The sequence below is a fragment of the Physeter macrocephalus genome, chromosome 18, assembly GCF_002837175.3.
Source record: "Physeter macrocephalus isolate SW-GA chromosome 18, ASM283717v5, whole genome shotgun sequence".
Lineage (NCBI taxonomy): Eukaryota > Metazoa > Chordata > Mammalia > Artiodactyla > Physeteridae > Physeter > Physeter macrocephalus.
In genome coordinates, this window is record NC_041231.1 from 76,312,438 (window position 1) to 76,324,536 (window position 12,099).

General features: G+C 46.3%; 1 protein-coding gene across 1 annotated transcript in view; it reads right to left on the bottom strand.

Annotated features, from left to right (window-relative positions):
• The window catches only part of TRERF1 (transcriptional regulating factor 1), a 309,743-nt gene that overhangs the window by 197,217 nt on the left and 100,427 nt on the right, over positions 1-12,099 (bottom strand). Inside the window, exon 5 of the mRNA XM_028479519.2 lies at positions 11,187-11,272. The gene's annotated coding sequence lies outside the window, so the exon portion shown is untranslated. The remainder of the gene's footprint in view (positions 1-11,186; positions 11,273-12,099) is intronic.

The following is a 12,099-nucleotide window of genomic DNA, read 5'->3' on the forward strand; positions in this document are numbered from 1 at the left end:
GTGGCATGGACATATATACACTACCAAACGTAGGGTGGATAGCTAGTGGGAAGCAGCTGCATAGCACAGGGAGATCAGCTCAGTGGTTTGTGACCACCTTGAGGGGTGGGATAGGGAGGGAGGGAGATGCAAGAGGGAAGAGATATGGGAATGTATGTATATGTATAACTGATTCACTTTGTTATAAAGCAGAAACTAACACACCATTGTAAAGCAATTATACTCCAATAAAGATGTTAAAAAAAAAAAAAAGAAGCTGAAAGTCATGCTGAGGAGACAGACACAGAAAGGGAGCATTGCAGTCGAGATGGACAGTGGGTGGGATGGAAGCCCAGCCGGGTTGCTTAGGGAAGGCCTCTGGAGGAAGTGGGAGTGAGCCAGGTGAGGGGCAATGGAAGGAACATTCCATGCTGAAAAACACCTCAGAGCAAAGTTTGTGAGCAGTGCTATCTGACAGAACTTCTGCACTAATGGAAATGTTCTACATTTATGCTCTCCAATATGGCAGCCACTAGCAGTGTGTGGCTATTGGGCACTTGACACATGGCTACTGCAACTGGGGAACTGAATTTTTAATTTTATTTATTTTTAAATTAATTTAAATTTAACTCGCCATGAATAGCTAATGGCTACCATGCTGGACAGCACCATTCTAGAGCATTCAACCGAGGGCGATGCAAAATGAAACTAGACAGGTAAGCCCTGAAGTTGAAGTGCTGCTGCAGTAAGGCCAGACTGTATGTGGTTTCCTATACTCACCAGGCCATCAGCTGTTTCCTCTCCCTTGTCTACCTGTAAGCCCCCCGCTGGACCCACACAATCCACCCAAGTACCACCTCTGAAGACTTCCCTCCTACTTACTATTTCTGAAGTTTTGTCTTTTTCTAGGCAGGCATCACTGTGTATCTTACATATGTGTCCTCGTAACAGTCCTCCACTAGACTCTGAGCAACTTCTCTTATTTGTCCTAGTACTTCTAGCCACTTGTAAAATCCCAGCACATGGGAGGCAGTCAGTAAATGCCTAACGAACAAGTGAGTTGTCAGCAAAGGGACCATAGCCTGGCAGGGATGCGGGGGAGGGCATTCACCTCTTCTACCAAAGATGTGAGCCCCTAAACTTGACCTTCCTTAGAATGACGGCTCTGTCTAGGAGCTCGGAAAAGGTTCTCATGACTGTCCTGAGTACTCTACCCTTAACTGTCATTGGCAGGCCTTGGGGTGGCTCTATTATCCCCAAGTTCCTAGAATCTAGAGACCTATACAAGAAAGGTGACTAGCCAATTTTTAAAGGCAGCATAGCCTAGTGATCAGGAGCCAGTCTTTGGAGTCAGTCCTAGGTCTGGAGACCAGCTGGGCAACGTAGCCCCTGAATGTCCTTAACCACGTTGCTGAAATGCTCAAAGCCTCGTTTTCCTCAAGTGTAAAGTAGGCATCACATCTGCCTCTTACAATTGTTGTGCAGATGAAATGCCTGACACATCTGCAGGAGGCCAGCCACACAGTAAGCTGTCTATAAGCAGTAGCTACTGCTCCTAAAGCGATGTGGAACCCTCACTTCGATACCCCACGGCATATGCAAATTCCTGAGCCCCTAAATCAGCTCTTCGTGATGCTCCCTGGGATGCAAGGGGTATAATCCAATCTCTGACTCACAATGTGTTGCCAAAAATCTCCTCGAGTCCCCAAGGGAAAATTTATTTTAATTCCATCTAACTTTAAAAATTAAACAGTTCTCACGGCATTTTGGGGTGGCAGGGGTGAGGAAGGAGACCATGAAATCCAACAAGCGGCTTTTAAAAGGTTACAAACTGACTGGAGAAAGAAAGGAGAAGGCAGCTGGAGGGGGTGAGCACTGGGGGATGGGGACAATCCCCTGAGTCTCTGCTATTATTGAATACCCCGACCCTCAAAGCAGCCAGGCAGCCCCCTCCTCCACGTGGGCTAAGCTCCGTTAATGAGAAAGCAGAGCTCTGCCTACATTACCACAATAATGATTTCCCGGTTGCATTTTTACATGCCTGCTGCTTTATCACAGCAGAAGTAGACATATATTTTCAATAAATCCCTTCTCTCCTTCCTCCTCCCCAACTTGAGCTCTCCCAGTAAATGTTGTTCCCTCTGCACCCTCCCCCAACGCAATCCCAACCCCGGAGCACAATGAGTTCCACTAATCAAAACAGAAAGAAAAAGAAAAATGGAAAAATCACAGCTGCTGAAAAACAGCATTCGCTACAAGTCAAAGCCCTCCACATTTTTTCTGCAGGCAGCTTTTACTACTTCAAGGACACATCACCCCTCCCCTATCAGGAATCTTACGTAGAGTTGCTTAAAGGGGAGGGAGGAGGGGATGGGCGAAGGAATCTAATATTCACTCTTTCCTATTTTGACTAAGCCAGCACAGACAGAAATATAGATAAGGCCTTGAATAAGTGATTCAACAAAATGTCACTTATTAAAAGAGATGGGGGATGGGGCCACATTTGCATCTGAGTTAAACCACCCCAGCTAAAGGCTGCCAGGCCAGAAAGGCAAGGGGGAAGGAAACATTTCTCCAGTCTGGTCTCCTTCAGCGGCTGCAAGAGCTGACCCTGGTGGCAGAGAGGCCCAGATTTCTCCCTCCAACGAGAACCGATGGGGAGAGAACCAGAGAGGCAAAACCAAAGCAACAAAGGAGCTGTAAGCATTTATACTGTACTAACTAGCGCCAGGCTCTGTACTAGGTGATGGGGGTGCAAAACTGAGTGATGACCCAGTTCTGCCCTCCCAGGGCAGTCTAGAAAGAGTCAAGGACACGCCCAGTAGTCAGGATGACAACAGCCCTGTGAGCCAAGGGCTGCAGGAGCCCAAGGGCATCCCCCCTCTAGCCGCCGCCCCCCCTCCCCCCCACACACCACCACCCCCGCCCCCGGTCTGGCCCATGACCAGGCACACAGAGCCCTCAAGAAAGACTTAAGGAATGAGTATGTGCACAGTGAAATTGCTGGAATTCCATGCTGGTCTCTAAAGAAGCTCAGACTCTTCAAAAGGAAAGAGGCCGCTGAATGTCCTTACCTACCCCGGCTCCCCTTGAAAACCCCTCAGCTCACGTGTGTTCACCCAATTAAAACAGAGAAGTGAACAAATCCCAGCACTTGAGAATCAGCTCATTACGGATAGCCTTCAGCTGAATTTTAAGAGAGTTTGTTACCTTCCATTGTGATGACCACAGAGGGAACTCAAATGACACTCCTATTAAAACGCCTTGGATATGGGGATATATGTATAGGTATAGCTGATCACTTTGTTATACAGCAGAAACTAACACACCATTGTAAAGCAATTATAGTCCAATAAAGATGTTAAAAAAAAAGATTAAAAAAAAAAAACCAACTCCTTGGGCATCGACTCCATTCTTTTTTCTTTTTCTTTTTTAAAAAATCTTCCAAAGAAGCTGGGTTGGAGGCGGTTTCCCAAAGATGAGGAGAGGGTAGCAGAGCAGCCTCTGTTATAGCCTCTGTAACGAAAAAGAACCCTAGGGGGCCCTCAGGAAGCCTCACTCAGGTGGCAACCTGCTCTAGGTCCCATGTGTTCAAAGCCAGAGCCTGCAGACTAAAGGCCACAATCTCTAGAAATGACCACGGAGGGGCTCCACAGAGGGGACAGGGCTGAGAGTAGGAGGCTAATGAAGAATAGCCACTAGATCTGTTAAAGTCAAGTTTGGGCTTTCATTATGAAGCATCCTTAAAGCTGTGTGCTCCAGCACGAGCCAGACAATTTTTTGACAAATGTAATGCCCAAAACATGCTTAAATCATCTGAGTATTTCCAGCTAAGGTCGTTGAGTTCTAAGCCCCAAATTCCCAGATGATCTTCTTGGTCTCCATGATCCTTTGCATATATTCTGTACCACATCTCTTACTGAATACCATATAGCATTATCTGAGAGTGCACAAAATTTGGAGACCGTTCAAATTCTGGCATTAAACTAGGGCTCTGAATGCTGGCTGGACATGTGACTCTGGGTTAATCACTTACTTATATTTTTTCAATTCTACTTCTTGAGCCTCACTTTCCTCAGCTGTAAAATGAAAATATCTACCTCCTATGGTTGTTGCAAGACAGTTAAAATAAGACATGCCAAAGAGGCTTTGGACCCATAACATGCTATGTAAACACTGGCTATTACAATGACATCACCCGTTTCCTCTCTTGCTCTCTGATTTTTCGTTGATTATTTTCCCTATGAGACCAAATTGATATCGGTTCCACTGATCTCTCAAAACTGAAAACTTGTGTTTATTTTACAAATACAGGAAGAAGTCCTCTTATCCACAGGTGTGCAAAATCTCACTAACTGCTGAATCTAGGTGATGGGCACGACGGAGTTCATTATACTAGTCTGTCTGCTTTTGCGTGTGTTTAACGTTTTTTTCATAGTAAAAATTAATTTTAATAAATAAAGCATCACCCTCTTAGAGAGAGGCCAAAAGTCCAATTAGTAAAAAGTATTGGTTGCTTTTTAAAACTAGAAATGACTTTCCAGCATACACAGTAAGACTAAGGGCTAAGGACTGTAAGGTAGACTCAGCTTTATAGAACAGTTCTCATTTGCAAAACAAACTTGGAAGGCAAATGAATTACTGCTAAGACCACTGGGCCACAGTTGGGATTCTTGGGTTGGGTTCAAGGTTCCCCTGCATCAAGTTCACAAACCAAGTTCATTTGGACCTTTGAGTGGGCAGGTCGCAAATTCTACATATGGAATCAGAGTGTGAACCTATACAGACTGGCATTTCACAGCCAGCTTTTCTGATGCCAGCCTTCCAGCAGTAAGACCAGTTTCACTGAAAGAAATCACAGAGGACTTGAAAACCCCAAACAGAAAGGGGCTACAAGGAGGGAACAAGAGAGAGTGGACACGGTGAAAGGGGTTTTTAGCAGAAGCTTTAGGGAACTGATGGCAGTTTTTCACGGGTTGTCAGGTTTCACATCTAAAAGGAGATCCGGCTGAAGATCACTGCACCTCGCTGCCGCCTGTGTGCCATGCCTCTTACAGTTTACATCGCACTTTGCGTACATTATCTGATTCAGTCCTCACAACTCTCAGAGAAGAGGCGACAGATGCTATCACCCTCTTTTTACAGATGCGGAGACAGACTCGGAGGCTGACTTGTCCAGAGCCATACGACGGGGCTGGACCCCAACCCAGGTCTTCCGACTCTCTGCTCACCCACTCACCTGCCATACAGGCCCCATCATTGGGGCCACCGGGGCAAGCAGGGCAGTCTATGGCCTATTTTTGTGAAAGGCCGCCTGAAGTAGAAGCAGCCCTTTCGCCTTTTTTTTTTTTCCCTGCTCAAAACGTACAACACAGTGCCCACCAACTTTTGAACAGGGCTGCAAATCACAGATGTCTTCTCCCAATCATAGTTTTCAAATAAATCTAATTGTAAGGCCCAAATTACTTTAACTGAAGACTCTTTTCCCCAAGCGAAAGAATCCGGTCTTTCCTTTGTACTGCTCAGTAATGCAGTCAAATGTTCAGAAAAATGCAGTACAATTTTCTGATGCAGTCTTAACCCTTGTCGTCTCTGGCTGGTGTCAAAGCCTGAGCCCAAACCCCTGCTCAAGGCTAGCGCGGCCTCAACCTGGAGAGACAGAGCACCTGTGCCCCAGCACCGCTCCCCACCCCTTCCCTCACCTTTACTCTCCTTGGATCTTCCCTCCAGTCATCATGAAGGAAGTGTTCCTGCCCCCGGCCAAGGCCGGATCTTCCCACAGACTTTCTCAATGGCTTTGGCTCAGCTGACCCAACCCATTGCTCTTGAACAATCCCTCCCTCTCCACTAGTCTTTCCCATCATCACACACACACAGACCAGCAGCATTGCCTCCAAAACCCTTCCCTCTACACACATGTGCTTCCAGCTCCCCCTCCATTTCTCTGCCTCCCTTTCACAGTCAAATTTTGCCCCAAAGTTGTCTACACATGCTACTCCCAGTTCTTCACCTCCTATTCCCCTCCCAACCCCTCCGACCTTGCTCTCACCCAATCCATTGCTCCACTCAAACTGTTCTTTGCAAAGTTGATAGCTACCATTTTGCCAAATCCAGTGGACTTTTCTGACCTTAAACTCATGAAACATTTAACACTCACCCCGACGCAACACACACACACACACACACACACACACACACATACACACACACAGCCTTTTCTTCTCTCAACAGACTCCTTAGAGCACCTCATCCAGTCTCCTGGATTTAAATACCACCCCTTAGTTGATGGTTCCCACATTTTTATCTCTTGCCTGGCCATACCTCTAGCGCTGGACATTATATCAGACTGCAAGCTTAACATCTCCACCTTGAGTCTAACAGGCATCTCAAACTTAGCAGTGTCCAAACTGAAATTGCTTGATTCTGCTTCCCGAGACTCTCCCTCGCCCCCATCTCAGCAAAGAGCACCACCCATATCTACCCAACTGCTCAGTCAGAAACCTCAGTTATTAGATTCCTCCTCCCCAACCTCCACCAAATCCATCAGCAAGCCCTGCCCATTCTACCTCTAATAAGCATCTCACACCCAACCTGCTCCCCTGCATTCACCTCCTGTCACCTCCCCACCTGGCCTGCTCCAAATGCCTTTTTATTGCACTCCCCAATTCCACACCTGCCCTCTCCACCAATGCCACCCCCTTTAAACACGAGTTAGGGGGTGTCACTTCCCACTGCAAACTTCCAGTGGCTTCCCACTACCCTTCAAATGAAACCCAAACCTTTCCAAGGCCCCGAGTCCTGCATGATCATCTCATGCTGCCCTCTCCCCCTGCCTCCTTGTCCACCTGTGCCTCTTTTTAGTACCCCCCCCCACAAGGCCAAAGTCCTTCCACACAGGCCCTCCTCTCTCTGCCTGATGCTCTCTGTCTTCCCCTCACCCCCAATCCTCAGAGAGGCTTTTCTAGGCTACTTTAACTAAGTAACTGCTCCCTGTGGTTTCATCTGAGCATTTACCACATTTTGCAAGATATATTTCTTTACATGTCTGCCTCCCCTCTGGACTATAGGCTAGGCGGTGGAGTGGGGGATGGGTAGAGGAAGATGATTATGTCTTTTAATTATCAGTGTATACCCAGAGCGGTAACACAGTGCTTAGCAAACAGTAGGTGCTCAATAAGAAGCTGCCAATACGTACGCATGAATAAATCAGATCCAGTCACAGCGCGAAAGTAACTGTTAACCTCCTACAAGCCCTTGGTGACCATTTAGGTACACAAGTTCTTTTTCCCCTTCCTCTCTGTCAAAAAAGTATGTTTTTAATGTTGCTAAACCAACAGCCCAATAGCTCAGTATACTCCACTCATCCCCAGCTTGTTGTCTTTCATGAAGAAAAAGTAAAAATCATGTTTCTTCAGTAAACCCCAATTAACCAGAAGACCCTACAAGCAGCTGCCTTGAGAACTTAAACATCTTTAGAAAATACCACAGAAACTTTTTGGTGTGTATTTTCTGTAATGCAGAAGAGAGCCATGGGATCAAACTCATGTTACCAGGACTCTGTTATTCCTTAAGATGCCACAGTATCCTTGCTGAAAAACATGCCAATATCTGGACTCCAGCTGCTCTTGTCTCCCTCTCCCCACAAAGGAAATCAACTATGTTTTAGTTTCCCTTTTATTTCATTGGTTCCCCTCCAACATGAAAATTCAGAAATATTATTAATCCACAAGATTCCCGCTGATTCTCCTCCCTAAATCACACAGTTTTATGAAGTCAGAAATAAAACAAGCTGAAGTCAACTGCTTTTAGAGCAATCGGCACCAATCTCTACTGCCTGGGGTCTGAGCCACTTGTCTGGATCCTTACTTCTCATGTCAATGCTCAAAGTCAATAAAAACATCAAGAGCTTTTCCTCCAAAAGTGCCCGTGGTGAAATATATGATATCCCAGAAGTGACAGTAATACAATATCATTACTTTGAACCTTATCACAAATATACAATCATATCCCAATTACCCACATGTGAATTCTCCACAGAAAGTGGGTAAAGCCACACTAGGCTTTCTGATCTCCCACTCCTCCCAAGACTACCTCCCCCTGCTGCCTGGGATTAACAGCTCAATTAACCTTAGACTTGACCAGGCATAATTAGGCAGGTGAACCAGCTGGCTGGAGGGGAAAACTTCCAAGATGAACTGAAATTATTTTTGGTGCCTGGGATTATATGCCCCACTCTCTATTAGCACATATAATTGGGACCCAACCATGCACTTTTTTTTTTCCAAGACGGTGGCAGACTTTCATAAGCATTTTCTTGCATTTGACGGTCAAGATTACCAGGCCACTCAAGAGTCCTTTTTGGAATGCCAAGGTGTAAATCCACTCTCTCCATGAGAAGACAAAAAGAGAAGTTAATCAACTCACCCAAGTCCATGAGGCAATTTGGCCGTTGGCCCAGGAAGAGACAGGCTGTGGAGATCTCTTGAGACTTTTCTTCACAAGACTGAGTCACAGAATTTCAGACATGAATGGAACTCACGGATCAAACCATGTGTTTTTAAGATAAAAACTCTGAAGTCCAGAAATGGCTAGACACTGATACCCTCCCCACTTTTTCTTCCAGTGATGCTGTGCTCCTGCATTGAGAATAAAACCACCTTAAAAGTTCTTCGTCATTTTACAAATACTGTAAACCGAGCCAACTGCTGAACACAATTTTAACATGTTCTGATTAATCAACTTTACAGAGAATCCTCAGACTTTCCCAAAAAAAACCTCTGATGCTTTCAATTATTATGACCAATTCACCCATCAGAGCAGGAGAAAAAGAATTTTAAGTAAGCTTGTTTCTGTGACCACACATTTTATTATATAAGCAGCAAAGAACACTAGTCTGTCCCCTCTCTTACAGTGAAAGCTCCCACCTCGACAAAAACCACAGGCCCAAGTGGGTTAACGGAGGCAAAACTGAGTGCTTTCCACACAGTTCATAGAACAAGTGTTTTCACAGCAAGCTCACATAAATGCTATGTGATATTACCACATGCCTGCTATGTGGAAGCCTGCTTACCAAGCTGTGAAAAGACCCATGCTTACTATGGAACCTGCAAAACTAATCTTCTCAGTGCCCATAAAGCAGAAGGGAAATGCTCTTTTTTGACATGTTAAGCTGGCTTCTTAAACAATTCTTTGGCGAAAATGGACATGCCTAAAAGGGCGGAGCCCAAAGAGGTGTGTCACTCCTGGTATCAATTCCTATAAATCAAATCCTGACAATATTTTTAAAAGAATGAATTATGATTCATGGGCCTTCAAACCTTTATTACCACGGAACATTCTCAGCAGAAGAGGGAAAAAAAAGCTACTGTGACTTGATTAATGGCCAAAGAAAGACAATAAAATAAATCTCATAAATTTTTTAAAAAAAACAAAACTGAATGACCACTCTTGGCTTGGAGGGTAGACATGTAAATAATTCCCCTACCTTGGGATAAACACACATAAAGATTCTGTTTACCTTCCCAGCATATATATCAACCAGAAGCAGATTTTCAGCAGGGGAAAAATAATAGCTAATTTGTTTAACGAATGCCTAGTTAGGAACATTTGACGAGTGGCAATAATATTGAATTCCCAACTAACTGAACTCTCAAGCTGCCAAAAATCAAATTCTCAATGTGGAAATCTGATGACAGAAAGGAAAGAAAAAAAAAACAAAACCCACTGTCCATCAGTAACATGTAAAGAGATCATCTCTTTTAAAACCTATTTTTTCCCCTGCTAGTATTGAGCCTGTCTATAGCACTGCAGAAAGCTTAACTAACTTTAGTTAACCACAATGCCTAGTGTTCACTCCCTGACTCTACTAAACTTGTCTGGGTTTGAATCCCTGGTGCTAAAATTATCCTGGCCAAGTTAAAACTCCTAGCATACTTATGGTGGTGATCATTTCATAATGTATAAAAATATCAAATCACTATGTTATGCAACTGAAACTAACACAATGCTGTTAGGTCAATTATACTTCAATTAAAGAAAAAAAAAAAGAAGGAAATAAATAAAGCTCCCAGCCTAATGAAGGTACCTGACAGCCAAGACCTACAACTCATATGCAGAAACCAGTAGGCTGAGGACCAGGAAAAGAGGCATAGAGAAGCAAAGAGGGCTGGTTAACTAGTTAAGGGCTGAATACTCCTGGTTGTTATCCTTCCAGCGGGCACCAAAACCACATTTTCCATTACCAGACTGCTTTCTTGAGACAGTCTATGTTGCAGAAGGTTGGTACCAATTGGGACAACTTAAAACTCCTTTCTTAAAGCTCTGCTCCATGGCCTGCAAAAAAGTGCAAACAGCCGGCATTTTTTTAAAAGAGCTCCAGCCATCCCTGGATCCGTCATTCTTAAACATCACTTCCATGCACTTCACAAGACAGCCGGGGCCATGCTGTTAGCAACCCGCTTCAACACGTTCACTTGCCAAAGCCGCGTCTAGTGTGGGGAAGAGTTTCCACAAAGCTGGCTCTAACGGGCCAGTCGAAGGCACACGGAGAAACCAGAAGTCATTTTCTTTTAACCTAAGGATGGCAGGCGCACATGCTCCAGCCCAGTGCTGGCCAGAGGCTGCCCGCCAGGTGCTCTCGGCCTCTGCCAGTGAATGGGTGGTTTTATGCTGTTTTTTTAACATCTTCTTCTTTAGACCACCGGCAGTAACTTCACAGTCTCCCGAACTGAAGTTGGGGAGTCAAGGGGCAGGTTTACTCCCCTACACATTTTTCCCATCTGGGTGGCCACTTTAACTTCTGGGTAGTACCCAGCCCTGGAAGAGCCCTCAGGAGCGTATACATACACATATGCATCATGTCAAAAACCCCAAAAGGCACATCCCTAGGGTCCTGCGGTTTCTTGGCTGGAATAATGAAGGCTTTATAACAACACAATCTTCAGTTGCAAGCCCCCCCCTTTAAGCCGGGTCTGCCGATTATAGCGCCCACCTCACCCCTCCCCCCCTTTGCTGGGATGCTCTGCAGCGCAGAGGGAAGAGGGAAGAAGGGAAGCAGAGAAGGCCCTGCTAACATACTGAAAGTAAAGAAGTGGGGGGAGACTTCTCCTAATCCGTCCCCCTACTTTTCTCTTCCCCTCCCCCGTCTTCTCACGGAGCATCCCCCAACTAATTTTTAAAAAATGAAACTTAATAAGCTTCTTGCCTACCTTGGCTGTTTCTGCAACAAGTGCATGGGCAATCCGACAAGAAGACCAGTCTTCGCTTGGGGGGTGAGATGGGGGGGCGAGCAGAGCTGATGGAGTAATTTCAATATTAATTTATGTCAGAGCCGCCTTCTCGAAGCGCTACTCACTTACAGTACTGCCCTCAGCCTGTAAACAAATATCGCTCCGCCAGGAAACATACTCCCCAGATGCAAGCCCCTCTCCCCAGCAGGGAACCTGGCCCTTCACGCTCCCCCCACAACAGCGTGCTCCCCAACCCAGGGTAGGAAGCTCCGGGTTTCCAGAGCACCAACCCACCACCTCCGCCACCACCCCAGCAAGAAACTTACTCGGTCCGTCTACGCCTCCACCCTCCCTTCAGGAAATCTACTCTCCATATGCATTCAGCCTCCCCGCAGGAAATCTGCTCCCCCCTCCCCCCTTCTATATACATGCACCCCTCCTCCTCCCCACGCGCCCTCCCCGGCCAGAAACTTACTAGCGAGAAAGCGTGCAGGCTCTCCTGATCCTGGAAACTTACTCCCAGATATAGCGCCCGCCAGCCCCCTTTCCCGGCCCTGCTCCCCTTCCTGCCCTCCGCCGCAAGCAACTCCAAACTCTCTGCATCCAGCCACTCTCCCTCCCCGGTGGAAATTTGCAGCGCGGGGCCGCGCGCGTGCATCCACCCTCCCCTTCAGGAAACTTACTCCCCATCTGCATGCACCGCCTCTCAGCCATCGCTTAGAGGGAAGGGGGTGTGCTAGGAAGACAGAAATACATATGTATCTCTCGCCCCTCCCCCGGCCGCAGCCCACTCGGGGCCGAGCCGCTGTAACCTGGCCTTACCTTTTGCATTGCTCCCCACCCTCGCCCCCTCCCTTAACCCTCCTTATCCGCTCCCCGGCGCCCCCTTTTT